This window comes from Sphaeramia orbicularis, chromosome 24 (assembly GCF_902148855.1).
Source record: "Sphaeramia orbicularis chromosome 24, fSphaOr1.1, whole genome shotgun sequence".
Taxonomy (NCBI): domain Eukaryota; kingdom Metazoa; phylum Chordata; class Actinopteri; order Kurtiformes; family Apogonidae; genus Sphaeramia; species Sphaeramia orbicularis.
In genome coordinates, this window is record NC_043979.1 from 49224648 (window position 1) to 49252605 (window position 27958).

Here is a 27958-nt window from a genome sequence, read left to right on the forward strand (position 1 = left end):
CACCTGCAAACAAACATACATATACCTGCAAAAGAAACATATATACCTGCAAAAGAAACATACATATATACACCTGCAAACATACATATATATACACCTGCAAACATACATATATATATATATATATATATATATATATATATATATATATATATATATATATATATATATATACACACACCTGCAAACATGCATATATATACACCTGCAAACATACATATATATATATATATACCAGCAAAAGAAACATATATACCTGCAAAAGAAACATATGCACCTGCAACACAAATATATATATATATATATACACCTGCAAACATACATATATATACCTGCAAAAGAAACATATATACCTGCGAAACAAACATATATATACACCTGGAAACATACATATATATATACACCTGCAAACATACATATATACACCTGCGAAAGAAACATTTATACACCTGCAAACAAACATATGCACCTGCAAACATACATATATATATACACCTGCAAACATACATATATACACTGCGAAAGAAACATTTATACACCTGCAAACAAACATATGCACCTGCAAACATACATATATATACACTTGCAAACATACATATATACACCTGCGAAAGAAACATTTATACACCTGCAAACAAACATGTACACCTGCAAAACAAACATCTGCACCTGCAAAACAAACATTTATATACATCTGCAAACATACATATATACACCTGCGAAAGAAACATATATACACCTGTAAAAGAAACATTTATACACCTGCAAACAAACATATACACCTGTAAAGAAACATTTATATACCTGCAAAAGAAACATATATACCTGCAAACAAACATTTATATACATCTGCAAACATACATATATACCTGCGAAAGAAACATATATATATCTGCAAAAGAAACATATGTACCTGCAAAACAAACATCTGCACCTGCAAAACAAACATTTATATACATCTGCAAACATACATATATATATATATATACCTGCAAAAGAAACATATGCACCTGCAAAAGAAATATATGCACCTGCAAAAGAAACATATATACCTGCAAAAGAAACATATATATATACCTGCAAAAGAAACATATATATATACCTGCAAACAAACATATGTACCAGCAAAAGAAACATTTATATACCTGCAAGAGAAACATATATACCTGCAAAAGAAACACACACACACACACACACACACACACACACACACACACACACACACACACACACACACACACACACATATATATGCAAAAGAAACATATATATACACACCTGCAAACAAACATATGCACCTGCAAAAGAAGCCCTCTGATATGTCACATTTACTCTCACTAAATAACAGGGACGATGATATTTAGATTTTTTTCTGGAGTTTCTGCATCATACTGCACACAAAACTAGAATAATTAACAAAAATGAACTTAAAACAGCTTCACTGACTGGTATTTGGGTTCAGATGAGTGAACATGTGAAAACCACACATCTATCTAATGTAAAGGTGTGTTTCCACCTCTTTACCAGAACACAAAACCAGCTATGTCATATTTACTTTGAGTATTTATCAAGAACAATGATATTTAGATGTTTTCTGCGTCAGACTGCACACAAAACTAGAATAATTAACACAAACCCTTAGAATTAAGTTCAAACACACTCACCTGTTCGTATTTAGGGGTCAGACCTGTTTACCTGACCTCCAGACCCCATTAGAAACCTCTGCTGTTTCACATTTACTCTCAGTATTTAACAGGGACAAGGATATTTATATTTTTTTCTGCAATCCTGGTGGAGTTTCTGCATCATACTGCACACAAAAGTAGAATAATTAACACAAACCCTTAGAATTAAGTTCAAACAGACTCACCTGTTCGTATTTAGAGGTCAGACCTGTTTACCAGACCACCAAACCTCATTAAAAACCTCTGCTGTTGACGTTTTTTGTGAATTTCTGCAATTCTGTAGGAGTTTCAGCATCATACTGCACACAAAGCAAATCATCAGCAGGAATAAATTATACTCAGAATTCACTTACAACAGGTTCATCCATTAGTGTTTAGTTTAGATGGGTGGTAATGAGAGGTAAATTTAAGAAAATCACACATCTGTCTAATGTAAAGGTGTGTTTTAACCTCTTTACCTGAACACAAAACCAGCTATTTCACATTTACTCTCTATATGTATGAAGTACTGTGATATTTAGATCGATTCAGCATCATGCAACACAAAAAAACAATATATCAGCCAGAATAATTAACAAAAATGACCTTAAAACAGGTTCATCTACTAGTAGTTTAGTTTAGATGAATGGTAATGAGAGGTAAATTTAATAAAATCCCACATCTGTCTAATGTAAAGGTGTGTTTTAACCTCTTTACCTGAACACAAAACCAGCTATTTCACATTTGCTTTAAGTATTTATTAAGAACAATGATATTTAGATATTTTTCTGCAATCCATTAGGAGTTTCAGCATCATGCAACACAAAAAAACAATATATTAACCAGAATAATTAACAAAAATTAACTTAAAACAGGTTAATCTACTAGTATTATGGTTTAATGAGAGGTAAATGTATGAAAATCACACATCTGTCTAATGTAAGGGTGTGTTTTAACCTCTTTACCTGAACACAAAACCAGCTATTTCACATTTGCTTTAAGTATTTATCAAGAACAATGATATTTAGATATTTTTCTGCAATCCATTAGGAGTTTCAGGATCATGCAACACAAAAAACAATATATCAGCCAGAATAATTCACAAAAATTAACTTAAAAAAGCTTCATTGACTAGTATTTTAGTTTAGATGAATGGTAATGAGAGGTAAATTTAATAAAATCACACATCTATCTAATGCAAGGGTGTGTTTTAACCTCTTTACCTGCACACAAAACCAGCTATTTCACATTTACTTGAAGTATTTATCAAGAACAATGATATTTAGATATTTTTCTGCAATCCACTAGGGAGTTTCAGCATCATGCAACACAAAAAAAACTGTTTATCAACCAGAATAATAAACAAAAATTAACTTAAAACAGGTTAATCTTCTAATATTATGGTTTAATGAGAGGTAAATTTAAGAAAATCACACGTTTCTAATGTAAAGGTGTGTTTCCACCTCTGTAGCAGACCACCAAACCCCATTAGAAACCTCCACTATTTCATATTTACTCTCAGTGTGTAACAAACACAATGACATTTAGATTTTTTCTGCATCATACTGCACATAAATCAAACGCTCCGCTAGAATACTGAATAAAAACACTTAGAATGAACTTAAAACGGGTTCGCCTACTAACTAGTATTACAGTTTAGGTGAGTGGCACTGAGAGGTACATTTAAGAAAATACATAATGCATGCTCCCAAAGCAAAAAGCCCTTAAAATAGCCCATAATTTCCTTTGCCTAAATGATGGTTCTTCATCCATGGGAGTGAGGCGTACTTCAGAGGTATCAACTGCCTGAAGGCCGAAGCAGTCTGCCGCATCCATCAGCAGCAGGTCATTAGCCACCACATTAATCAGATCAGTCATTAATCACCTATAGCAACACACACTGTGCTGGCATTTTGTTTTATTTGTCCATGTTCATGTCGCTCCCAGGCCTTATAAATAATCATGTTGCTATATAAGGCACTGCTCCCAAACTTTGATCCCTGATGATGACAAGCTGTGGTTGGAAATGAGATTGAAGACACATGCTCGCTGTTAAAGCGCTTATTGAAGTCGCACAATTCCCTTCTCGCCCTCTTATATTTGCTTATTTTCATACTTTAAATACATGCTTTGCAACCCCCCCCCCCCCCAAGCATAACATACATGTGCAGAATTTAGATTCCTTTCATCATATAGACCAGGGGTGACCAACATACGGCCTGTGGGCCAAAACCGGCCCACCAAAGGGCTGAATTTACAAAGTGTAAAAATGACACTGGTTATATTTTGGCCGTTTTTGAATACTTTTGATTTTGCCTTTATATACTATATACAGAAATGTTTACTATGCCCATGTTTGGGATCTTTTTTTTCAGCACAACTTCATCTATCTCATCTGTCTATTATTTTTTCACTTTAACCTATTATATAAACACAAAAGGACAGGAAACACACAAAAAATTTTAAATTCGATTTGAAAAATTTACATACTTTATTGCATAAATAACACACAGATGCTTAACGAACCTTTTCAAAGACTTTAAAAGTGAATACTGGTTCCAAATATTAGGTATAGAAAATCAAAATTGTAATAAATCAAAATTATACTCAAATATTTCACATAAAAGCAGATCTTTCCATAGGGTTTTTTCCCCTAAAAGTGCGGTAATCAAACAGTTATCATGATAATTAGAATTGAAACGGTAATACTAACTGTCTGCAATTTTATCGCCGTTTATTGCTATACTGGTAATCGTTACATCCCTAGTGCAGAATTTAGATTCCTGTCATCGTGTAGACCAGGGGTGTCTAACATACGGCCCGTGGGCCAAAACCGGCCCACCAAAGGACTGAATTTACAAAGTGTAAAAACGACACTGGGTATATTAACCCTTAGTGGTCTGAGCGTATTTTGGCCGTTTTTGAGTACTTTTGATTTTGCCTTTATATACTATATAAACAAATGTTTACTATACCCATGTTTGGTAGCTTTTTTTTTTTCAGCACAACTTCATCTATATTACCTGTCCATTATTTTTCACTTAAACCTACTATATCGACACAAAAGGACAAAAAACACACAGAAAATATAAAATCCGATTTGAAAAATGTATATAATTTATTGCATAAATAACACACAGATGCTTCACCGACCTTTTCAAAGACTTTAAAAGTGAATATTGGTTCCAAATATTAGGTATTGAACCTCCTAAGACCCAGGAAATGTCAGCAAAGTACCAGCTTTTTTTTGTTTTTTTATTAAATAAGTGCCTATATTGGAAACATCATGATGCAACAGTTTTTCAGATGCAGTCTTTAAATTTTTACAGAATGTCCTTTGTGGTGGACAGTTTTCTTTTTTTGTATAAAGTTGTGAAACTCTTGTCCACAAATGTGGACAGAAAACCCATAGCTGGGTGTTAGGAGGATAAAATTAAACATGTAATAAATTAAACCTATACTCAAATATTTGACATAAAAGCAGATCTTTACAGAGGCGTTTATCTAGTTTTCTCAGTGTTTCAAGTCTGCACGTCCGACGGTTAGTATTACCGTTTAAATTCTAATTATCATGATAACCGTGTTTGATTACCGCACTTTGAAAGGGAAAGAGAGAGAGCGAGAGAGAAAAAAGAGAGAGAGAGAGAGAGACCCAGTCCAAGCGCACAGAGAGAGAGAGAGAGACTATCTATCTATGAAAAAGAAACTAAAGCAACTCAAACTTGATGTGGAAAATGGTCAAACAACAGCTATGAGGTGCCATCTTTAATGCACATGTGTATATTTGATCATTTACATGTTAATATTTGAATGTTTCTGCCAACAGAAAGTACATTGTGCCTATTATTTTATTTTATTATTATTACTTTTTTTCAAAATACAACTTGGTTAAATTATTTCGGTGTGTGTATCAGTACTTTTTGAACATTTTGAGCACATTTCAACAATGCCGCGATAATAATGATAACCGTCATAATTTTAGTCACAATAACCGTGATATGAAATGTTCATATCATTACATCCCTAATAGACACAAATACAAAAAACCAGACAGACAAACAAATACTCAAACCAATCTCTGTGGATTATTCTGGTCATAACATCAACACTAGCTCCATTCTGCTTTTATTTTACTGGTCTGATCCACTTTAGATCATATCATACTGACTGTGACCCCTGAACTAAAGTGACTTTTATACCCTGATGTCAACTGTTCGGTCCCTTTAACAGACGTGCGCTGTATCTATATTTGAATCATTAGTTGTATTTGTGGCTCATTAACAGGGCTTATATGCTCGGTCCCTGCTGACTGTATTTCTATACTGATAACACCCGTGGGCTTTCAAGGGCGCCTCCGATGCACCCTGCCCCGAGGATCAGCTCTTTCATCTCTCACTCGCCCAAATGACAGGGTTTCAACTTCTAACGCAGAGCGGCAGCCTCTTCACAACATTCACCCAGGGTCAAAGCGTGTTTTTGGCTCAGGTATGCTATTACCGCTGAGGTGGAGGTCTCGCGGTGCCTGGCGCACATTTCCAGGTGGCTTTTTGAAGATGCCGCCGAAGGGTTCGACACCCCCGTGCCGGCTGCGGCTCCCTGGGTTTTTTTTTTGTTTGTTTGTGACCGTTTCTATGAGATTTGTGCCCACGGTGTTTCTTTTTCTTTTCTCTCTGTGCGCAGAAAGTGGAGGCTGAAAAAAAAAAAAAGAAAAAAAAAAAAAAAATCATAATTCAGCAGCCTTGGGCTAGGTGTGTGCCAAGCCTCAGTGCAGTCTGGGCTCTTTAAAGACACATTCAGAAGAAAAATGTCTTTTTTACCTTGTTAGTTAATTCTCTTCATCAGAACTTATGGTTTATGTTTGTAATGTCACATGTTCGACAGCTGCACACATGAGCTCCACATACAATAGACGTAGTGTATTGGCAAGAATCTGGCGATACATTAAAGAACATCATAAATTCTAAAGCAAATAAAACCAAAAATCTATGTCAAGTGTGTAATCTTATTTAATTTGTATAATTTCAATTTATACCTCGAGCATTTTTTTTTAAATTATTTTTTTTAACATATTTTTACTTATATGTGTTTCTATATATTTGTAATGTAAAATATTTTGTGAATTGTGAAATTTTCTATCCTCTTTTTTGATGTGTACTAATATGTATATATACTGTTCAATTGTTCATTGTTCAAAAAAGAAAAAAAAAAAGAATCTGGCTATATGATACAAATCACAATAGTAGGCTCACAATATGATATATCACGATATATCTTGATACTGTTAAAAAGGCAATTTTTTGTTTCTTTTTAAAAAATGATTATTTCCTGGAAGAATTGAATTACACCAGAAATCTGCACAAATACTAAACATATTTTTATTTGATCCCAACAGGATCTAATGCTATATCACAAAATTTTCCTGTGTTAAAACTTAAATTATATTTTTACAGATATTACAGTTTCAGATCCTGTTCAAATGTTTATTTTCTATTAGTTCAGAACTAACATCAGAACATTATTTTTGTGCAATCCCAACAAACAAACTAACTTTATTTAATTAAAGAATGTTAAATAATAATAAATAAAATATAAACAAAAAACAAAAATGAACCTCCACAATATCTGCATTTGAATAAACACTTAAAAATATCGATACAGTATTTTTTCATATCGATACAGTATTGTGAAAGGAAATATCACGATATACTGCAGAACAGATATTTTCTTACACCCCTAGTCATATCATGAATTGCGTACATATACACGCCACTTTTTTAACTTAATTACTTCTGCCAAGTGAATCGACGGAGGTAATTAAGACAAAATATTGCTCAAATTGCACCTAATTGTCTTTAGACATTTCATTTTTTTTCGTATTTATTCAAGTTTCCCCCTAAACTTTCTGGGATTACACCTAAAATAGCAAACTTTAAATCTTTAGAAAATGTTTGGTTGAAAACTGTGCTCACAGCAGCAAATATATCATCCCAGAAAGCTCTGATCTTAGGACAAAAACGTGATCAAATTATAAGATAACAGTTTAATCACATACTATGAAAGTGCATTTCAGCTGTATTTAGTCGAGCTGAGTTTATCTGTGCAGAATATTTCAACAGCAAGGCCATAAAACAACCACAAACATATGGAATCAGCATAAAACGCATTAAAAATTCAAACGAAATGTTCTGAAATAACAGATACAATAAATAAATGAGTCCAAGTTGCAGTGTGGAGTTAAAGCGATGCTAATTTCCTGGAGGATATGCGCCGCCTCTAAACCCCCTCATCAGTAGAATAAGAACGTCATTCCACAGGATTTTAATAGATTCACATGAATGCATTAAACATAAACAAACCCAGAGCGTGCACCGTCATCCGCTCATAAACATATGATGGAATGAGCTAAGCATGATGCGCAAACACACCATCATTTATTTAACAGGTGTGTGTTTGGTTGCACCGTCAACGTGTGACAGGAAACAGGGACAGAAACGGTAAATGAAGCGAGAAAAAAAAAGAGTGCAGATGGTGTGGAAATCAAGGACGTCCAAGGACGGGTCATGTATGTCAGTTTTTACATAACAGAACATGTGTGTACACATCAGCAAAGAGCTTAAATACCACCTCAGGTATGGAAATATCACTTAGAAATTAAAAATAGTGACAAAAATGACTGAATGAAACATTTGCATCACACCGGTCCCTACCATGGTCCCTTACTGCCTGAGCAGATGCAAAACAAAACAGTTCCCCTAGGGGAGAGTAGTCCCTAGAACAACATTCAAGGTGGACAGTTCTTAGAACTGTGTTCGTAGAACTTTTCTGTCTATGCATTCAATGTAGCACATGAAGAATGAAATGTGTAATCACGTCCCAGTAGTAAGATAAGAATAGGATAGAAAAAAAACTAGAAAAGCACTTGGAGAGCGCAGACCTTCGCCAAGGCAGATCAGTGTCGTCTGTCCCCCTTGTGCTGGTATCAACATTTCCAGAAGATTTCATCCAAATACGTTCGTAACTTTTTGAGTTATCTTGCTAACAGACAAACAAACAAACACGGATGAAACAAGTGTTCAGAGAACGCAAACCTCCGACAGTCACCCCGAACGGTGTGCATGTGTGGATCGACTATTTTTCTTTTTAAATGAAACGTGGTAAATGGGATTTTCAGTGTTAAATGTAAATGTCCACAGAGTCCACATTCCACAGTGGATGTGGACAATTTAGTTCCAGATACAAGAGATTGTTCTAAGCTACAGGTGGATCAAATTGGAGACTAATTGGAGTCGTTCTGAATTTTTTATGAATTTTTCGAAAATTGCTCAATGATGACAGATGGAAAATTGTAGATGTTGTGACCTTGCTGTGACCTTGAACTTTGGCCTACTTTGGCCCAAAATGTAATGGGTTGGTCCCAGGGCCTAGGCCTATCTGTGGGGAAGATTTGGGAAAGATGGGTGGAAGAGTTTTCCTGTAAAGTTGCAAACAAACACGTAAACAAACAAACAAACAAACAAACAAACACAAAGCAAAGTGATCACAACACCTCCTAGTGAAGGTAAAAATTACCTCTGCCGTTCCCTGGTGGAGGTAATTAAAATAAAAAAATTTAAAAATAGTAAAAATATGTTAAAAACCAGACACTTAGAAACACATGCATAAGTAACATACACTTAAAACACATTCACCATTGAAAGACACTTTCCCTAGTATGTAAATAGTGGGACTGACTCACCCAGATAATGTGATTAAAGTGGATCTACTCCTGCATTTAAACTGACCAGTCAGTATAGAACTGGACCAGGTGTTCTGACCCAAATCCAGACCCTGAAGTCCACCATCGTGCATCTGCATCTGCACAAAAGTGAAGCAGACAGAAAGTACGATATGTACAGATAACCATCGCTGTCCATAGTGGTTCCAGTTTAACCTCTGGGTTGATGACTGACTGCTTCACTATTGACTGTTGTTGTGTCTGTGATGTCGTAGGTTAACAAGCTGAAAGACTGAATATCACCACCTGTCTTATCGGAGGAGACATGACTTCACCAATAAATCGATTACACTCCAGTGCCTGTAGAACTGAGACAACAGTCTGATTAAACAGTTTAGTCGAACTACTGTCACAGTCGACTAAAGGTGTGTATGTAAACGGACTGACCGACACCACTGACTGAAAGAATCCTGATAAAATCGAGATTGTGATTTTACTTAAAAAAAAATCATGATATGATATTTTGCCGTATCGCCCATTCCTACTTCCATGTTTTATTTCCTCTTCCCACTGAATAATGAGACTTCCAGGACACTCCCCTCGTCAAGGCCTCGTCCTCCTGGGTTCGTTACAGACCGGATCCACCTCAGTCATTGGCTTGAGTCCTGACATCGAGGAAGAGAAAAGATATGAAAAAACTAAAACTCAACTAATGCTGCATTCCAGGCCGGTTTTTGAGCCCGTAAGTCATGACTTCAAACCACGACTCATGACTTTGTAACGTTCCAGGCAAGTCACGCCAAACTGCCTGAGCTCAAGGAATTGTGGGAGCTAGATTAAAACAAACCAGCATGGTGGACCGTACGTTATGTTCATTTACAATCATTTCTATTGCCAAAGGTGTTTGCTTTTTGCTTATTTGAGGAAAACAGAGGAGGAAAAACGGTGCATGAATTAGAGAAAAAAAAGTCCAAACTAAACAAAACTAAACTATAATAAAAACATCCAAACCTATAATAACCTCGGTCTCCAGCTGGTTTTTACCGTGTAAACATGGCCGCCTGTGTCCCGTCACTCGGTTGTCACGGGCGACACACCTTCTTCGTGAACCTCTTGTGCCGTGTTGTATTAGACCACAACAAAGCGGGGAATAGGCTGATAGCATCGAGGCCATCTGCTCACGTCGAGCGCTGGTCTGTGTGGACTCGGAGCTGCGTTCAGGAGTAAATAGCAGCCTTGGAACTCTGGGAGCCGCTCTCTCTGACACATCCCGGGCGCAGTGATTTCCACCCTCGTCCATATTACTGCGTCTGAGGACCAGTTAACTGAGCCATCCGAGTATTTCATCTGGTTGTTTTACTGCCTTATTCACACATATGGTGGCGTCTCACTCTCTGCTGTTTGCATATCGGCGTTTACGAACCCTTTTTTTTTAGTTTTTGACCAGGGCTTGTCGATATCAGTGGATATTAATGATTATCACAATAAATATAATCATTTTAAGGCAGTGAAACTGGCTTTTTATAGTCCTAATATTTCAAAAAAATCTACTGGTATAGCATTCAATACCACTAAAACAGGGGTGTCCAACTCATTTGAGTTCAGGGGCCATGTACAGACTAATATGTTATAAAGTGGGCCAGAGCAGTAAAATAATATAAATAATAGGATAAGAACTGATAAATAATGTTGACACCAAAGTTTTCTCTATGTTTTTGAGTGAAAAAAGTCAAATTCCATATGAAAATGTTTACATCTACAAACTCTACTTGAACATAACATGAACAATTATGAATAACCCGAAAATTCTTCAGAAAAATAAGTGCAATTTTAGCAATATTACACTTTAGTTTATCATTTATACATGTGCGTCATAACTTACAGATCACAGTGGATCTACAAATACACAAAACCTGTAGTAACAGGCAGAATATTGGTAAAATTCGACATACTTCTCTTAAGATATTTCAGATATTCACATTTTTTGTAAAAGGCTATTCTGTAAATGTAAACATTTTTGTGTAATTTTACCTTTTTTACACTTAAACAAAGAGAGAAATTTGAAGTTTTCTTTATTTATAGGTTATTATTATAGTGTTTTACTGGTCTGAGCCATTTTAGATTGAATTGACCTAAAATGATTTAAACACCATTGATTGTTGATAGCTTCAGTTTACTTTTTGCATGTCATGAATTCATCCCACGGGCCAGATTGGACCCTTTGGTGGGCCGGTTTTTTGTCCCCGGGCTGTATGTTTGACACCTGTGCACTAAAATGACATTTGTTGAATGCAAAAAAAACATGCATGAGAACAAACACTCAAAGAAATTTGTGTTTTATTTGAGCAAAATAAATCCTGATATAAAATTATTTAATACAGTTGTGGATCTTGAACATTTTACTCTGGTTGCATAGGGGTCTTCACAGCAGATTTTTGCATCGAAGGTACATGGGAATTAGCAAAAATATAAAAGTGGAAGTTTTATTTTGTGCTCTGTTAAATGCAGTCTCTGGATTTGACCCCTAATACACACACAGTACCTAGCATTAGCATTAGCATTAGCATGAGCATATTAAGGCGCTAGGGGACCAACTCCAGATCTTCATCAGTACCGTTGTCGGGGCAACGACAGAAGAATGAACCTACAGAAAACTGAGAAATGGCCTCAGTGTTATGTAACAGCATGAAACAGTCAGGTTATCTTTATTATGTGTGTTTTTTAGTGTTTTCTTTTGGACGCAGAGGAGAAGTGAGATGTCGTCAAAGTCCAAACCATCGTAGAAGAGGATGACGACTCACTGACAGGACGCTCGTCAGCAAACTCAGATCGATAGAATGATAATGAGAATGGCTTTCAGAGAACTTAGATGAAGGCTGATACAACAGCAGATTATAACACTGACATTATATTACGTGTCTCACTTCACAACCGCCCAATAAAAACATTAAAAAAAGACCCAAAAACGTATTAATGTACAACTAACCATCCAATGTTTTTTTTTTTTGTAATCAATTGTTTTTACTGATTTTAAATTTCAGTTTGCAAAAGTAAGCAAATAAATTCAACATTACAATTACAAACATGACACAAAAGCTAGTGTACACTACACCTGCACTATAAACAAAAAACAAACCTGCTCTGAAAACGATTTAAAACTAACTGAATTTGAGAAAAAAAAAAAGTCAAAACTAAATAAAGTAAACTATAAAGAAAAATCCAAAACTATTATGACCTTGGTGTGAATGCACGCCGCCTGAAATCAAATAAAACGATTTTTCTGACCCGTTGTATTTCAGGCTGTCTTTTCTCATGCATGTTCATATACCTGTGATGATGAAGTAGTTCATTCATTTGTTTCGTTTTTTTTTTTTTCTTCTGATTTCTCGTCCGACGGCTCTTTTACATCAGTACAAAAGCGCAGAGTGGAGCATTGTTGTCAGTCGAGTGCACCTAGCCTTGATGCAAACCTTGGCTCCGGACGCTTTTTGCAGCCATTTCATGCACAGTCAGTAAGTCAGTCATTGATTGCTATTCTCCCGCAGCATTGGATTTCATGATGTGTGATGCACGACGCGTTCGCTGTCACCGTTATTTAAGGCGTCCGTGCTGTAATTTTTAATCCCACAAAAGCTGCTTTTCCAGCCCCTTTTGTGCGCTTTCGAGAGCCGCGAGGATTTGGCCGGCCACGGTTGCATTGGTGCGCTGCGTCTCATCACTTGTACTCTGATCATTTAGCCCGTTTTTTTTTTTTTTTTTTTGCGGCGTGTGCTGCCATGGCAACAAGTTTGATATAAATTCTAATCAAGGCAAAAAGCGTGTAAGTAGGAATAAGCCCAGTTTTCGTGGCCTGAGCTCACCAGATTGTGGTCCGTGTCAGAGCACTGGGCTGCGATGTCGTTTTGCATCGTCAGGGAAACACTTTATAACAAATATATTACCTAGTCCTGAGTGTGTGTGTGTGTGTACACTTGGTATCTGTGTGTGTGTGTGTTTAATCAGCGATGCTTGACTGACTTTAGTGGCGAAGTGAGTCAGAAATAGACCTCTGAGCTCTCCATGTATTTGTGGACGAAGCGATTGGAAGAGACAGAGATAGTGGAATACTGTAATGTGTGTATTTGTGTGTGTGTATATGTGTGTGTACGCTGTCATTTCCAGTAGCGCTGCAGCACCACATCATCATCATCACCATGCACATAAACACTGCAACAAAGCGGTATTCAGACACTCAAGGATGTACTTTTAACTATTCTCAACGCCACACGAGAAAATGGGGCCTAATATCCTCCTGCTCTTCAGCGTTTAGGGAAGATTTACTCAACGAGGCTCCGGAATCTGCAACAATATATGTCACTGTATAGAAAAAGTACACTCTGATAACACTGGTCAACAACAAATTTATTGTTTCAGTTTTTTGAGCTGATTTAGGATCATTTTGGTGTGCTGAATCCAAAAATCACATTAGTTTTGCTCAATCAGGTCAACTTTCTGAACTATGCTACATATTGGCTTTTGAACATTTTTGCTTACATTTATGGGCATTTTCACATCATATGATACAAAATTCTTTCATGTTTCTTGCAATAAACGAGTTCTGAAGATTTTACTTTTGCCAATTTATGATGAATGTTTTTTTTAATATTACAGGTGAATGAAATGGCTTCGACTAGAAGATCTTGCAAAAATAAACCTGATGTATTCTGCTACATCTGCGCTGAATACACCATCGTACCTAACAGGAATCCTGTTAGAAAATGATTTTTTTTCTCTTAAAACTGATTCTGGGTGAGAACTATATAAGAAATCAACTGATAAAGTCAAAAAAATGTAATCAATTTTGTGAGATCAAATTTTTCAAAATAAAATTGGCAAAAAAAACCTGACCTGATTGAGAAAAACAGATGTCATTTTTGGATTTAGCGGTGCAAAATGGTCCGAATTCAGTTGAAAAAACCTAGACAACTTGCAAAAAACCTTTTTTTTTTGTAACCCAGTGTAATAGATAATCTGCTGTGAAATACAGTTGAGGGATTCTAAAAATAATACTCAGGATGATATGACAGCATCATGTGACCACAGAGGAACATCCCTGGCTTCATTTGTGTTTCATTATGTCACAAACAACACTCTTCACAGCGAGATTTATCATGATTTGTATTAATTTTTTTATTCAAATTTTTATTCATAACAGTCTCATAACATACTACACAGGATGTCACTGATACAAAGTACACTGTTCCCTTTTTTTTTTTTGGAAAAAGAAAAGGGTGTCAGTATTGCTCATAGAAAGAAAGAAAGAAAGAAAGAAAGAAAGAAAGAAAGAAAGAAAGAAAGAAAGAAAGAAAGAAAGAAAGAAAGAAAGAAAGAAAGAAAGAAAGAAAGAAAGAAAGAAAGAAAGAAAGAAAGAAAGAAAGAAAGAAAGAAAGAAAGAAAGAAAGAAAGAAAGAAAGAAAGGTAGTTTGTGGTAAGGGTGGGGCGATACTGGGAATTTTGGTATCAATCCGATACCAAGTAAATATAAGACTAGTATTGATTGATTGATTTGATTGAAGCCAGGAACATCCCTGGCTTCATTTGTATTTCATTATGTCACAAACAACACTCTTCACAGCGATATTTGTCAGGATTTTTTCTTTTTTTTAATCAAATTTTTATTCAAAACAGTCTCTCATCATATTACACAGGACATCATTGATGCAAAGTACACTGTTCTCTTTTCAAAAACAATAAAAAGAAAAAAGGGTGTCAGTATTGCTCACAGAAAGAAAGAAAGAAAGAAAGAAAGAAAGAAAGAAAGAAAAAGGTAGTTTGTGGTAAGGGTGGGCAATACTGGGAATTTTGGTATCAATCTGATACTAAGTAAATACAGGACTAGTATTGATTGATTTGATTGACTTAGTGATTTATTCCGAACATGCAATGAAATTTCACATATGCAAGTACAAGCAAAACATACATAATAATACAAATAACAACAATCACAATAATCTTAGACAGAAGAACAGCACAGTAGTTTCATTTACATGCCCAAAAAGGGGGTGGGAAGAAGTGCAACCTATTTAATCCCATCCCCTCTCCCTAAAATATTATTAATAATATATATACCCCTCTTCCTTTTCTGTGATACAGACACAGATATACCGATACTTTTTACTTGAAATGTCACGATCATCGAATAATTTTGTGATTTTGCCTTTAGTTAGTTGATTACACTGGGTTACAAAAAAATGTTTTTTGCAAGTTGTCTAGGTTTTTTCAACTGAATTAGGACCATTTTGCACCGCTAAATCCAAAAATGACATCTGTTTTTCTCAATCAGGTCAGGTTTTTTTGCTAATTTGATTTTGAAAAGTTTGATCTTCTCACAAAATTGATTACATTTCTGTGACTTTATCAGTTGATTTTTTATGTAGTTCTCACCCAAAATAGGTTTTAAGAGAAAAAAAACATTTTCTAACAGGATGTATTTATTATGTATTCAGCGCAGATGTAGCAGAATACGTCAGGCTTATTTTTGCAAAATCTTCTAGTCGAAGCCATTTCATTCACCTGTAATATTAAAAAAAACATTCATCATAAATTGGCAAAAGTAAAATCTTCAGAACTCGTTTATTGCAAGAAATATGAAAGAATTTTGTATCATATGATGTGAAAATGCCCATAAATGTAAGCAAAAATGTTCAAAAGCCAATATGTAGCATAGTTCAGAAAGTTCACCTGACTGAGCAAAATTAATGTGATTTTTGTATTCAGCACACCAAAATGATCCTAAATCAGCTCAAAAAACTGCAACAATACATTTGTTGTTGACCAGTGTTATGATTATGATCAAACACCGGACAAAGATTTTAGGCAAATAAACATGTGTTTGCACACTTTACACGTGACAGTTTCCCCGTCAGCTGCAGTGAATAAGCTCCATCCATCTATACGCACACATTATAATAATGATAATAATCAGAATAATTATGAAAAAGCTGAAGGAGTCTAACAGTGCACTTGTGCATTTAATATTTGGATAATCAAGTATAAAAGATAACTATGAACATAAGAGTAGCACAGTAAAAACCTTGAGGGAAGAGATTTAATATATTTGTCATGATTTCAATCACAGATATACCCAAAAAAAAAAAAATCTGAGCTGACAGGCTGTTATAAAAACTATCAGCATCAATGAAACACTCTGATACGTCTAATCGCTAATGGCTAATCTCAGGCTTCAAACTACTGATTTTGAGGGAACACAAGTGTGAAAAACTGAAAAATCTCACCTTTACTGGCTTGTTGTTTCACATTAGGTTTATTAAGTTCATATTTATTGATCATTTGCTTTGACTTGGATTCTGAGCGATACAGATTTATGTGCTTAGTCGTTCATTACTTGCTCTTAGATGCCTAATTTATCAGTTATACAGTTTCTACTAAAGATTTAAATGTTCAGCTCTTGATGTTTGTGTCCAGTGGATGAACACACTGGGTTTATGTTCAGTTAATGAGAGATTTGACTGAAAAAAAGTCACTTTTTCCTCTGATTTACATGCAGTTGAGTTTGAAGTCAAGTCGTATTTGAATAAATCTCATTTAGATAAGAGGTTTGGTGGCTTTTTCACATTCTATCAATGTAAAATCACACCTTCCTTCCATATAAACTTTTGTTTTTTGTTTTTTTTTTGCTTTTTTTGGGGGGGGGGGGGGTTTGTTTTAGGGGAAAAAAGAAACGTGTTTTGAACAAAAGCAACGGTACATTTGAGAGGTGTTATAACAAAAAGAGAGAAAATTCTATCTATCTATCTATCTATCTATCTATCTATCTATCTATCTATCTATCTATCTATCTATCTATCTATCTATCTATCTATCTATCTATCTATCTATCTATCTATCTATCTATCTATCTTCGTTAATTGTGCTACTTATTTGTGTTTTTTTTGTTTTATTGCCTATTTTGTTCATTTATTAATAAATTTTGTCTCATTTTGTTCATTTTTCACTAATTTTGTTGCATATTTTTTGTCTGTACTCATTTTGTTGCTTATGCTTGTCCATTTTTGGTCAGTTTTTGTCCTTTCTTTGTTCACTTTTTTAATCAATCTAACATTTTTCCCTCTATCTATCTATCTATCTATCTATCTATCTATCTATCTATCTATCTATCTATCTATCTATCTATCTATCTCTCTATCTCTCTATCTCTCTCTCTCTATCTCTCTATCTCTCTATCTCTCTATCTCTCTATCTCTCTATCTCTCTCTCTCTCTCTCTCTCTCTCTCTCTCTCTCTCTCTCTCTCTCTCTCTCCATCCATCCATCCATCCTTCCTTCCTTCCATCCATCAAATTAAATCTAGGAAAACATATGAGTTTCACTGGAAAACCGCTAAATATGGAGGATTATGTTATACCAAATGGTGATAAATCATTTCATAAAGGTTAAATATAGAGGAATAAATCATTTGGGAAGTGCCACAGAAGTAGAACTGAGTCTTTATGGGTTAAAATTACTGCTATTGTCTCCAGTTTCTGCTCTTTATAAGACATTTGGGTGGTCAGGAGTACAGTCCATTCGCTCTCCTCAGTCCGCCCCACATTTAACTCTGCGTCCGGTCATTAAAACTGGAAAGTCGTGAATCTGTTTTCCATTTTGCACAGGCCGGTGCGCGTCTTTTCGGTGACTGTTCTGGCTGGAAGTACAGGCCAAAAACCTCGCGCGCACAAACACGCCGCCGTTACTTGGCAGCGTGGCCGAAGCCGAGGTGCTCGTGTGTGTTTGTGAGTGCGTCGATGCCATAATCCAGGGGTGGTAGTGCAGTGATCCGTGCTGCCCGAGCCGGGTTAGAGAGCAGATGGTCGGAGCAACACGACGCCAGACTGGGAATAGAATAGGCTTGATAGGGATTTTAAAGCTAATACTGCTCGACACTGTATTTTGATATTTTACTCTGAATTCTCAATTACAGCTGCCATTTTGTCTCAAGTGTGTTCAGTATTCCTCTGTTTGTGTTTTTTTTTTTTTTTTAATTTATTTGCACATACAGTATAAAATAAGACAAATACATGTACATATCTCTCTTGATAGAGAAAGGTACGAAAATGTGCAGGCGAGGTCGGAAACCCAAAAGGCTTACAGAATGACCTCACTTTGACTTAGTTGTACGTCAAACAAAAAAAAAGAATGTCATTTGCGTACCTTCCATGAAGTAGAGCAGGGGTGTCAACAGGGATGGGAATCGAGAACTGGTTCTTTTTGAGAACCGGTTCCCAGTAGCTCAATTCCTTGGAATCGTTTGCCTGCCTGCTTAACGATTCTGCTTATCGATTCCGCCTTTGTTGTGCATGTGCGATGATGTCACTCGTACGCTGCATTGTTTTGGTCAGAACGTAGCCAACATGGTGTTGAGGCAGAAACGGTCTAAACAGACGACACCAGGTCCACTGGAACACTGTCAAAGCTTCCATGTCTTCTAAAGGGTGGAATCCCTCCAATATGTTCAAACATTTGTCCACAGCAGGTGAATCATTTACAGGAATGTCACGTATTAGATTCACTACTTTGCGACACTTGTGAATGTAGCGGCAGAGTGAACGCTGGGCCGGTTCCGGTGTGGGCAACAAACGTCGTAACTCCTCAAATACAAGTTTCCGAAGGTAAGAAGGGAAAGGAAATGAGGTGCACAACAACGGGAGACGAGCCGAGCCGAGTCGAACCGGTTCCACGTAGTAGAAATGCGGCAATAGAGGAATTAGTAAATTGCCAACAGTTAGTATTACCGTTTAAATTCTAATTATCATGATAACCGTGGCAGAAAACGCCTATGTAAAGATCTGCTTTTATGTCAAATATTTGAGTATAGTTTTAATTTATTACAATTTTAATCTTCTATACCTAATATTTGGAACCAATATTCACCTTTAAAGTCTTTGAAAAGGTTTATTAAGCATCTGTGTGTTATTTATGCAATAAATTATGTACATTTTTCAAATCAGATTTTATATATTTTTTGTGTGTTTTCTGTCCTTTTGTGTTGATATAGTAAGTTAAGGTAAAAAAATAATAGACAGATGATATAGATGAAGTTGTGCTGAAAAAACAGATCCCAAACATGGGTATAGTAAACATTTGTTTATATAGTATATAAAGGCAAAATCAAAAGGACTGAAAAACAGACAAAATAGGCTCAGACCACTAAGGGTTAATATTTGAATGTTTCTGCAACAGAAAGTGCATTGTGACAATTATTTGATTTGGTTTTTTTTTTTTTTTTTTTTTCAAAATACAACTTGGTTAAATTATTTCAGTGTGTGTATCAGTACTTTTTGAACATTTTGAGCACAATTTCAACAATACCGCGATAATAATGATAACCGTGATAATATTGGTCACAATAACCGTGATATGAAATTTTCATATTGTTACATCCCTAAAAGAAACTAATAATAATGACAATGCAATAATAGGCCACTGGTTGTAATACAAGCACTAAACACATCGATAAATAAATAAAGATGTAATGGTTGTAGCTCATTACGTTTACCATTAATACTGTACATATCTTTACTTCTGCTCTTTTCATAGATGTTTATTTATTTATTTATTTTTTATGCATTTGGCAGATGCTTTTTTCCAAAGCGACTTACAGGGGAAAACCAATCAAATCACTTTCTTCACATTTTTCAAATATCAGTTTATTGTGTTCATATAAAGGTCATCCTCCAGGTCAGGCCTTGTTGCATTTCTGCAGCGCTTTCACTTGCGTGCCATCAGATTAATGGAAACGCTGCAGCCGGAGCAAAGAGTTAAAAAAAAAAATCTGCACCGTAAATCCCCTGGCGTTCTTATATTCTAAACGACACCAGCTGTACATTTGAATAAAATACTGCACGCACAGCTCTTCGGTAAATGGAAAAATCCCAGATTAACCATGTCGTCCTTGTTTTACAATAATATATTTACTGCATTTTTCATGTTTTCAAATCAGTTTAGACATGAATTCATCGAACAAGGAGAGACGTACTGTATGAGCAATACAAAATAAAAATAACAGGTATTATTTACATCCCCGACCCTCATTAAACCTCACAACAGAAGGAGGCAGCAACAGATAAATACATACAGCAGCAGAAAGTGTACAGAAACAAACAAGGAAACACTTTTACTAGTGTAATTATGGTAATTCACAGACATCCTTGCCCTAACCTATGCCATTTGTAGTATTAACACCAGTAAACTAGCTTATTTTAGTCCATTTACGGTGATACTTTGTCATCTGTTTGCACTGTAGAGTTTAAGTAACATGTAAAATAATGACGGAGAGTTGCAATCTGATTCACACAGTTGATTAAAAATTTTGTTCGAGTGTGAAAAAAGCCATGGATTTATTAGAAAACTCCAGAAAGACAAATCAGTAATGGAAACAATGGAGGTAAAGTATTAGAACACCTGACAGATCTGGAAATATTAACTTTTTTTGCCTCCAGTACAGGATTTTATGTCATAATGTTGATGAAAAATGCAGATGGTTCGACTTTCATATGATCGGACTTTAACCCATAAAGACCCAAACAGCCACTGATCTAAACTGTTTAATACCTGTTGATCCACTAATCCTATCAATCCATGTCAATAATTGGTGTAAAATACAGTTTTACCTCAATTATTCATCGGGTAAAGTGTACAAATCTTGTAAAATGAGAATAAAATGAGCAAAATACTTGAAAAATAAGGAAAAACATCACCTAAAAAACCTTGAAATGTGGCATGAAAGTGAAGAAATCCTTCTAAATTGAGGAAAAAATTAGCAAAATAATTGAAAAAGGGAAAAAAGATCATTTAATTTCCTGAATTTATTCTGTTAACCCTCAAAAACCAAAACCATCTACTGATCTAAATTGTTTAATACCTGTTGATCCACTAAACTGATCAATACATGGAAATAATTGGTATAAAATACAGTTCTACACCAAATATTCATAGGGTAAAATGTACAAATCTTGTAAAATGAAAATAAAATGAGCAAAATACTTGAAAAAATAAGGAATTAATTACCTAAAAAACCTTAAAATGTGGCATAAAAGTAAAGAAATCCTTCTAAATTAAGGAAAAATTTTGCAAAATACTTGAAAAATTAGCAAAATTCATCATTTCATAACATCCAGAACTCTGTATTTATTCTGTTAACCCTCAAAAATCCAAACCATCTACTGATCTAAACTGTTTAATACCTGTTGATCCATTAATCCTATTAATCCATGTCAATAATTGCTGTAAAATACAGTTCTTCATCTTTTCATGGTCATCAGATATGACCCATTTGGATGTTCAGAGGCTCTGTAGTTACCGTGGAAACACCGTCATCTTCGACAACATTGATTCACCAGTAAAACCCATGGAGTTGGATCAATGACAGTGGATGGACGCATTGTGTTATTTTACTGAAAGTCTCGTTTTTTTTTTTTTTAGTTTTCTCCATTTCTGACATAATAATCCTCAACTATTTTCTGAGCTTTTATAAACATCTACATGATCAGTGAATTAAATATTGGAAAATACCTGATTTTTACTGTAAAAGCACGAAATCCAGAGAATAATATTACAATACATGGTGATAAATCACTTAAGAAAAGTTAAATATTGGGAAAAAAAAATATTTTGAAACTGCCACATAAGTAGCACTGGGTCTTAATGGGTTAAACGTCATCACACATGGCAATGATCAGACAATGAATTTGGATTCTACTGTGAACCAACATTATTGTGTGACATGAACAGTGAAACAGAACCAGTTGTTTTTTGTTAAATAGCCTAAATCTGCTTATGTTACATCTATTCTATGTACTGTAAGCCCAGATAAGATGAGTTTACTTAAAAGAGAAAAGTGGTTGCTTTAAAAAAATTTAATAATAATTGACATTTTTAAGTACATTTTAACTTACATTTAACAAAAATTTTAAGTTAAAGTTAGGGTAGGAGATGTTTTCCTGGAGCAATGCTTGAGTTAAGTAAAAAAAAAACTTGAATTAAGCAAAAAAAAATTAAAAAAATCTTGAATTAAGCAAAAAAAAAAAAAAAAAAAAATCTTGAATGAAGAAAAAAAAATCTTAAATTAAGCCAAAAAAAAAATCTTGAATTAAGCAAAAAAAAAAAATGTTGATTTAAGAAAAAAAACTTGAATTAATCAACAAAAAACATGAATAAAGCAAAAAAAAAAAAAAAAAAAATTAAATTAGGCAAAAAAAAAATCTTGAATTAAGCAAAAAAAAAAATTCTTGAAGAAAAAAAAAAAATCTTGAATTGAGCAAAAAATCTGCCAGTTAAACAAGTGAAAATGATCTTGTGCAGATTTCTTGAAATCAGATTTTCCAGATCTATTGTCTATAAATCAGTTCTTCTATCTGACTGAAAAGTTCCTCTTTAGGTGATTCTGTCTTATTTTAAGTGTGATAAGATACTTGGACTAGAAATGAGAAAATACACTTGGTCAGATGTAGATTTTTTTCCAGTGTGTAGCTTATGGAGCAGAATGATGACTTTGTACATATTTCATTCATTCTATGGGGGTTTTAATGGACAATTTAAGGGAAAAATAACAGATGAAACCCCTTAAATATGCTGTGTTTTAATAATTTTGGCCACAGCTATAGTTTATTTCACCTACATATCGTCAATATTCTAATAATTTTGGTCCAGAAGGAAGCAAAGTGCAGACAAAACTAGAACAAATCTCATCATCTGATTGGATCTCACCTAAGTTTAATAAGAGGTGATAAAATGTTGACTCAGATTGTGGATCGCGATTCTAACTCAGACCGTCACATGATCTTTAGGCCAACCCCGCCGAAGACATTCATTAGTATTCGTTTGGATTCCACTCTATTACACAGTTTAAGTTTTTGTTGAAGCAAATCCATCCAACAGCCTCTTGTGTTTGAGCATCTGGAAATCATCCCTTTTAATTCGTGTGCGCTGTCGGAAATAATAAAACAGGATGCTGCGCGCTGTAAAGGCCTCATGATAAAAATGTGACAAAGCAGAGTCAGTGGATTCACTGTGAGAAACAAGGAGAGCGTCCCATCGCACCCACAAAGACTAATTAAGTCTGCACCAGCAAATTACACTATGTGGACAAAAGTATGTGGACACGTTGAATTCAGGTGTTTGTTTTCTTACACCACAATAATAATAAATGTTAGAATATCGTTTTATATTGGGATAAATATCATTGCATTGGTTAGTTTGGTTTAAATTGTTTTCTTTGCTTCCAAAATGCGTCAGAAATTGTTTTTACTTAATTTCTTTCAATATTGAATTTTTTTTTTTTTCTATTTTTCATGAATATGATTTTAAATGTTCTACCTCCATTAAACTTTAAGGAATTATTGATGTTTTTATCTTAAATCCTCATGAGCAGGACATGTTACAGCTGTAGACACGATGTGTCCCAATATTTATGTCCTTATAGTTTAGAAACATCAACATTTTCCTTAAACTTGGTTTCTCTCAACATTGATTTTTTTTTTTATCCATGACTATGATTTTAAATGTTCTATCTCTAAATTTCTAACACATTTTTCGTGCTCCGACTGAAAATAATCTTCTACTAATTATCTACTTTCTACTAGAAAAATCTCCCATTAAACTTTAAGGAAATATTGATGTTTCTAAACTGCATGGACATAAATACTGGGACACATCACGTCTACAGCTGTAAGATCTCCTGTTCATGAAAATTTAAGATAAAAACATCAATATTTCCTTAAAGTTTAATCGCCCTAGAACATTTAAAATCCTAGTCATGGAAAAATAGAAAAAAAAATTCAATATTGAAATAAATTAAGTAAGGCATTTCAGAAGAAAAGACAATAATTTAAACCAAACTAACCAATGCAATGATATATACACCAATATAAAACTATATTATGACATTTGACATTTGAGGGAGAAAAATCTTGCATTAAATTTTAAGAAAATATTAATGTTTTTGTCTCAAATCCTAATGAACAGGACATCTGACAGCTGTAGCCATGATGTCTCCCAATATTTATGTCCACATAGTTTAGAAACATCAATATATCCTTAAAGTTTAATGGTAGATTTTGCTTCCTCAGTGAGATGTGAAGAAAATACATGGTTAGTTCTGGTAGAAAACTATTATTTACAGTCAGAGAATGAAAAATATTTAAGAAATTTAGTGGAAGAACATTTAAAATCATAGTCATGGATAAAAAAAATCCCCCAAAAGTCAGTAAAATGAACAGAATAAACAACAAAATTAATAAAATAATAATGAACAGGCATAAAAAAAACAAAAGAAGCATCAAAAGAAGAAGAAAAGAGCACCATAATGAGCAAAATACACATAAAAAAAAGAAAGTAGATGTTAGATGTGGTAGAGAATTATTATTTACAGTCAGAGAATGAAAAATACTTTAGAAATTTAGATGAAGAACATTTAAAATCATAGTCACGGATTAAAAAAAAACAATCAATATTGAGATAAATTAAGTAAAAACCATCTCTGAGGCATTTTAGAAGCAAAAATAACAATTTAAACCAAACTAACCAATGAAATAATATAATCCCAATATAAAACTATATTGTAACGTTTGTTATTATTGTTTTGTTAGAAAAAAAAAACACCTGAATTCAACGCGTCCACATACTTTTGTCCACATAGTGTAACTTTCAACAACACACTCTTTTTCTGTCTTTTCCATGTAAGGTGTGAGGAGCTTTAACAAAAACATGACCTGCATCTAAAGGCAGAATACTTGAACATTTTGACGAGGTCAGGGCTGTTAGATACCCCATGTGTGAAAGGGTCTGAACTGTGGGCTTCAGTTTCAGTCCTGGAACAGTGACCTTGGTAACATCCTCCTAATTGAATAACATTTTGGGAGATACTCCCAAGACGCAGATTAAAAGCAGTTAAATTAGCATTAAGATGTTAATTTTGGGTGTAGGAAAAAAACTAACGACTGAAATTGTTTGCCCGCAGAGATTTTTGGTGTTTTTTTTTTTTTTTTTTTTTTTTTTTTTTAAAGTGCAGGGTTTTTTTTTTCTTCCAGTCGCAAAATCTAAACTTGAGAAACTCTACTGAGAATTCTACACCACTCTAGAGGGAAAAGGTACTTTATTAACCTGAAAAGACATCGTGGTTTTCCTGGAAATACACTCCGAAAAAAAGAGCATCTGTGTGTTTCTGCTTCATCAAGCGCATTTGTTTTGTGTTTACTTCAGGTATTTTTCTATCGTACTAATATAGATGCAAAACGATATAAATATGCATCATTTTACTTCAGAGGCCACATTCAGCCCAATATGACGTCAAGTATATACACACATACATGAATATGCACCTTATTTTTGCTCAGCTGCTGAGGAATGTCTTCTAAATGGTGATTTTTAGTGTTATTTTTTTTTACCCTTTAACCCCTGAGACATTAATCCAGTAAATCGTGCTGCTGTGAATTTCTTTTACTGGATGTTTTAGGGTCAAAAGAGGTGGAATAACAGAAAAAGACTAAGAGAGGGATTGAAGTTTGACAGGTTTGGGCTAAATAAAGCACTCAGAATGTACATCAATAAGAGATTTAGGATGATGAAAATCAGCTGTGAACTGGAACGCACTGAACAACAACAAGGATTTGAATTTGTTCCCAGTAGTTTTAGTTTTGGGCTCGTTTTTTTTTTTTTTTTTTAAAACAGTCCCGCTGCTTTTTGACACCCACTGTAAGCCCGGAATTTGTATTTACTAAAATGCTTTAATTACAGTGCACTTAAATGATTTACGTTTTATGATGTTACTATCAAATGTTCAGTATATTCTACTAATTTGTAGACATAGTTGAAAGTACGATAAAGTTTAAGTTGAATGGAATTAAATCACTCAGTTTTAGTCCTGACCACACCTTTTTATCTTCGCATTGCATTGTGGGTATTGGGCATGTTGTTGAAAATGTGTTCTTTTTCTGTGCAGGGGTTCAGCGGGGTTGTGCTGTTAGTGTTAATTTGGATTTAATGTGTGTATGTCAGTGTTTATTGGCCTTTTTGTGTTTGTTTTTGTATTTTTGTACAGCTGCACCATGAGTCAGAGCCAGAGGAAGAACTATGGTTTTACTGTTCATCTGAGACTGTTATTGTGCAGTGGAAATCTTAATATCTTGTCAAATTAAAAGCACTTCCTGTACTGGCAAATGATTTTGAGCTAACTTCCGTTCATGCTACAATATATTAAGTTGAATAATTTCATAACATATTGATCAGGAATAGGATTTCGAATAATTTTGTGATTTTGCCTTCAGTTAGTTGATTACACTGGGTTACAAAAAAATGTTTTTTGCAAGTTGTCTAGGGTTTTTCAACTGGATTAGGACCATTTTGCACTGCTAAATCCAAAAATGACATCTGTTTTTCTCAATCAGGTCAGGCTTGTGTGCTAATTTGATTCTGAAAAATTTGATCTTCTCACAAAATTGATGACATTTTTGTGACTTTATCAGTTGATTTTGTTTTATATAGTTCTCATCCAAAATAGGTTTTAAGAGAAAAAAAATCATTTTCTAACAGGATTCCTGTTAGGTACAATGGTGTATTCAGCGCAGATGTAGCAGAATACGTCAGGTTTATTTTTGCAAGATCTTCTAGTCGAAGCCATTTCATTCACCTGTAATATTAAAAAAAACAGTAATCATAAATTGGCAAAAGTAAAATCTTCCGAACTCATTTATTGCAAGAAATATGAAAGAATTTTGTATCATATGATGTGAAAATGCCCATAAATGTAAGCAAAAATGTTCAAAAGCCAATATGTAGCATAGTTCAGAAAGTTGACCTGATTGAGCAAAATTAATGTGAGTTTTGGATTCAGCACACCAAAATGATCCTAAATCAGCTCAAAAAACTGCAACAATACATTTGTTGTTGACCAGTGTTATTAGTGAGTATCCAACACAACACACAACAGGGTGACGCATAAAGGTCAAAACCAGTTACGTTAGATTAATATTTTCTGCAGATCGACCGTTTTTCTACAATTACATTTATAGAATGAACCGCCTCCTGTGCTCTGTATCTGTGTCTGTCCAGTCAGTTTGTTTTCAACCACATCCACAGTAATTGTGCACAACAGGTACCAGATTATCATATTCAACTTGTATATAATTAAATACTCAATTCATGCCTAATATGAGAAGATTGTGGATACTGAATAGACTAATTAGACCCAATAGAGTCGTTTTTTTTTGTCTTTTGTCTTCAAATTACAGCCCTCGGACAGATGTAGGTGTTGACCCCTGGTGTACATTTACATCAGGGGTGTTAAACAGGACAAAACCAGCCCGCTAAAGCGTCCAATCAGGCCCTTAAGCGCTAAAATTACACTGAACATATTAACAGTCAAGGGTGTCGAACTGGTTTTAGTTTAGGTTCCATATACAGACCAATACACTGCAAAAATCTGAATCTTACCAAGTGTATTTTTCTCATTTCTAGTCCAAATATCTCATCACACTTAAAATCAGACAGAATCACCCAAAGGGTAACTTTTCAATGAGATATAAGAACTGATTTATAGACAATAGATC

General features: G+C 34.5%; 1 protein-coding gene and 1 long non-coding RNA gene across 2 annotated transcripts in view; both read right to left on the bottom strand.

Moving 5' to 3' along the window:
• The window catches only part of LOC115414891 (uncharacterized), a 185128-nt gene that overhangs the window by 125506 nt on the left and 31664 nt on the right, over positions 1–27958 (bottom strand). The gene's annotated exons all lie outside the window — the stretch shown is intronic.
• Positions 6743–27773, bottom strand: LOC115415114 (uncharacterized). The gene is made up of 3 exons (XR_003934764.1): positions 27704–27773; positions 8372–8379; positions 6743–6752 (listed from the first exon to the last, which is right to left on the bottom strand). It is a non-coding gene; the product is annotated as an uncharacterized LOC115415114 (long non-coding RNA).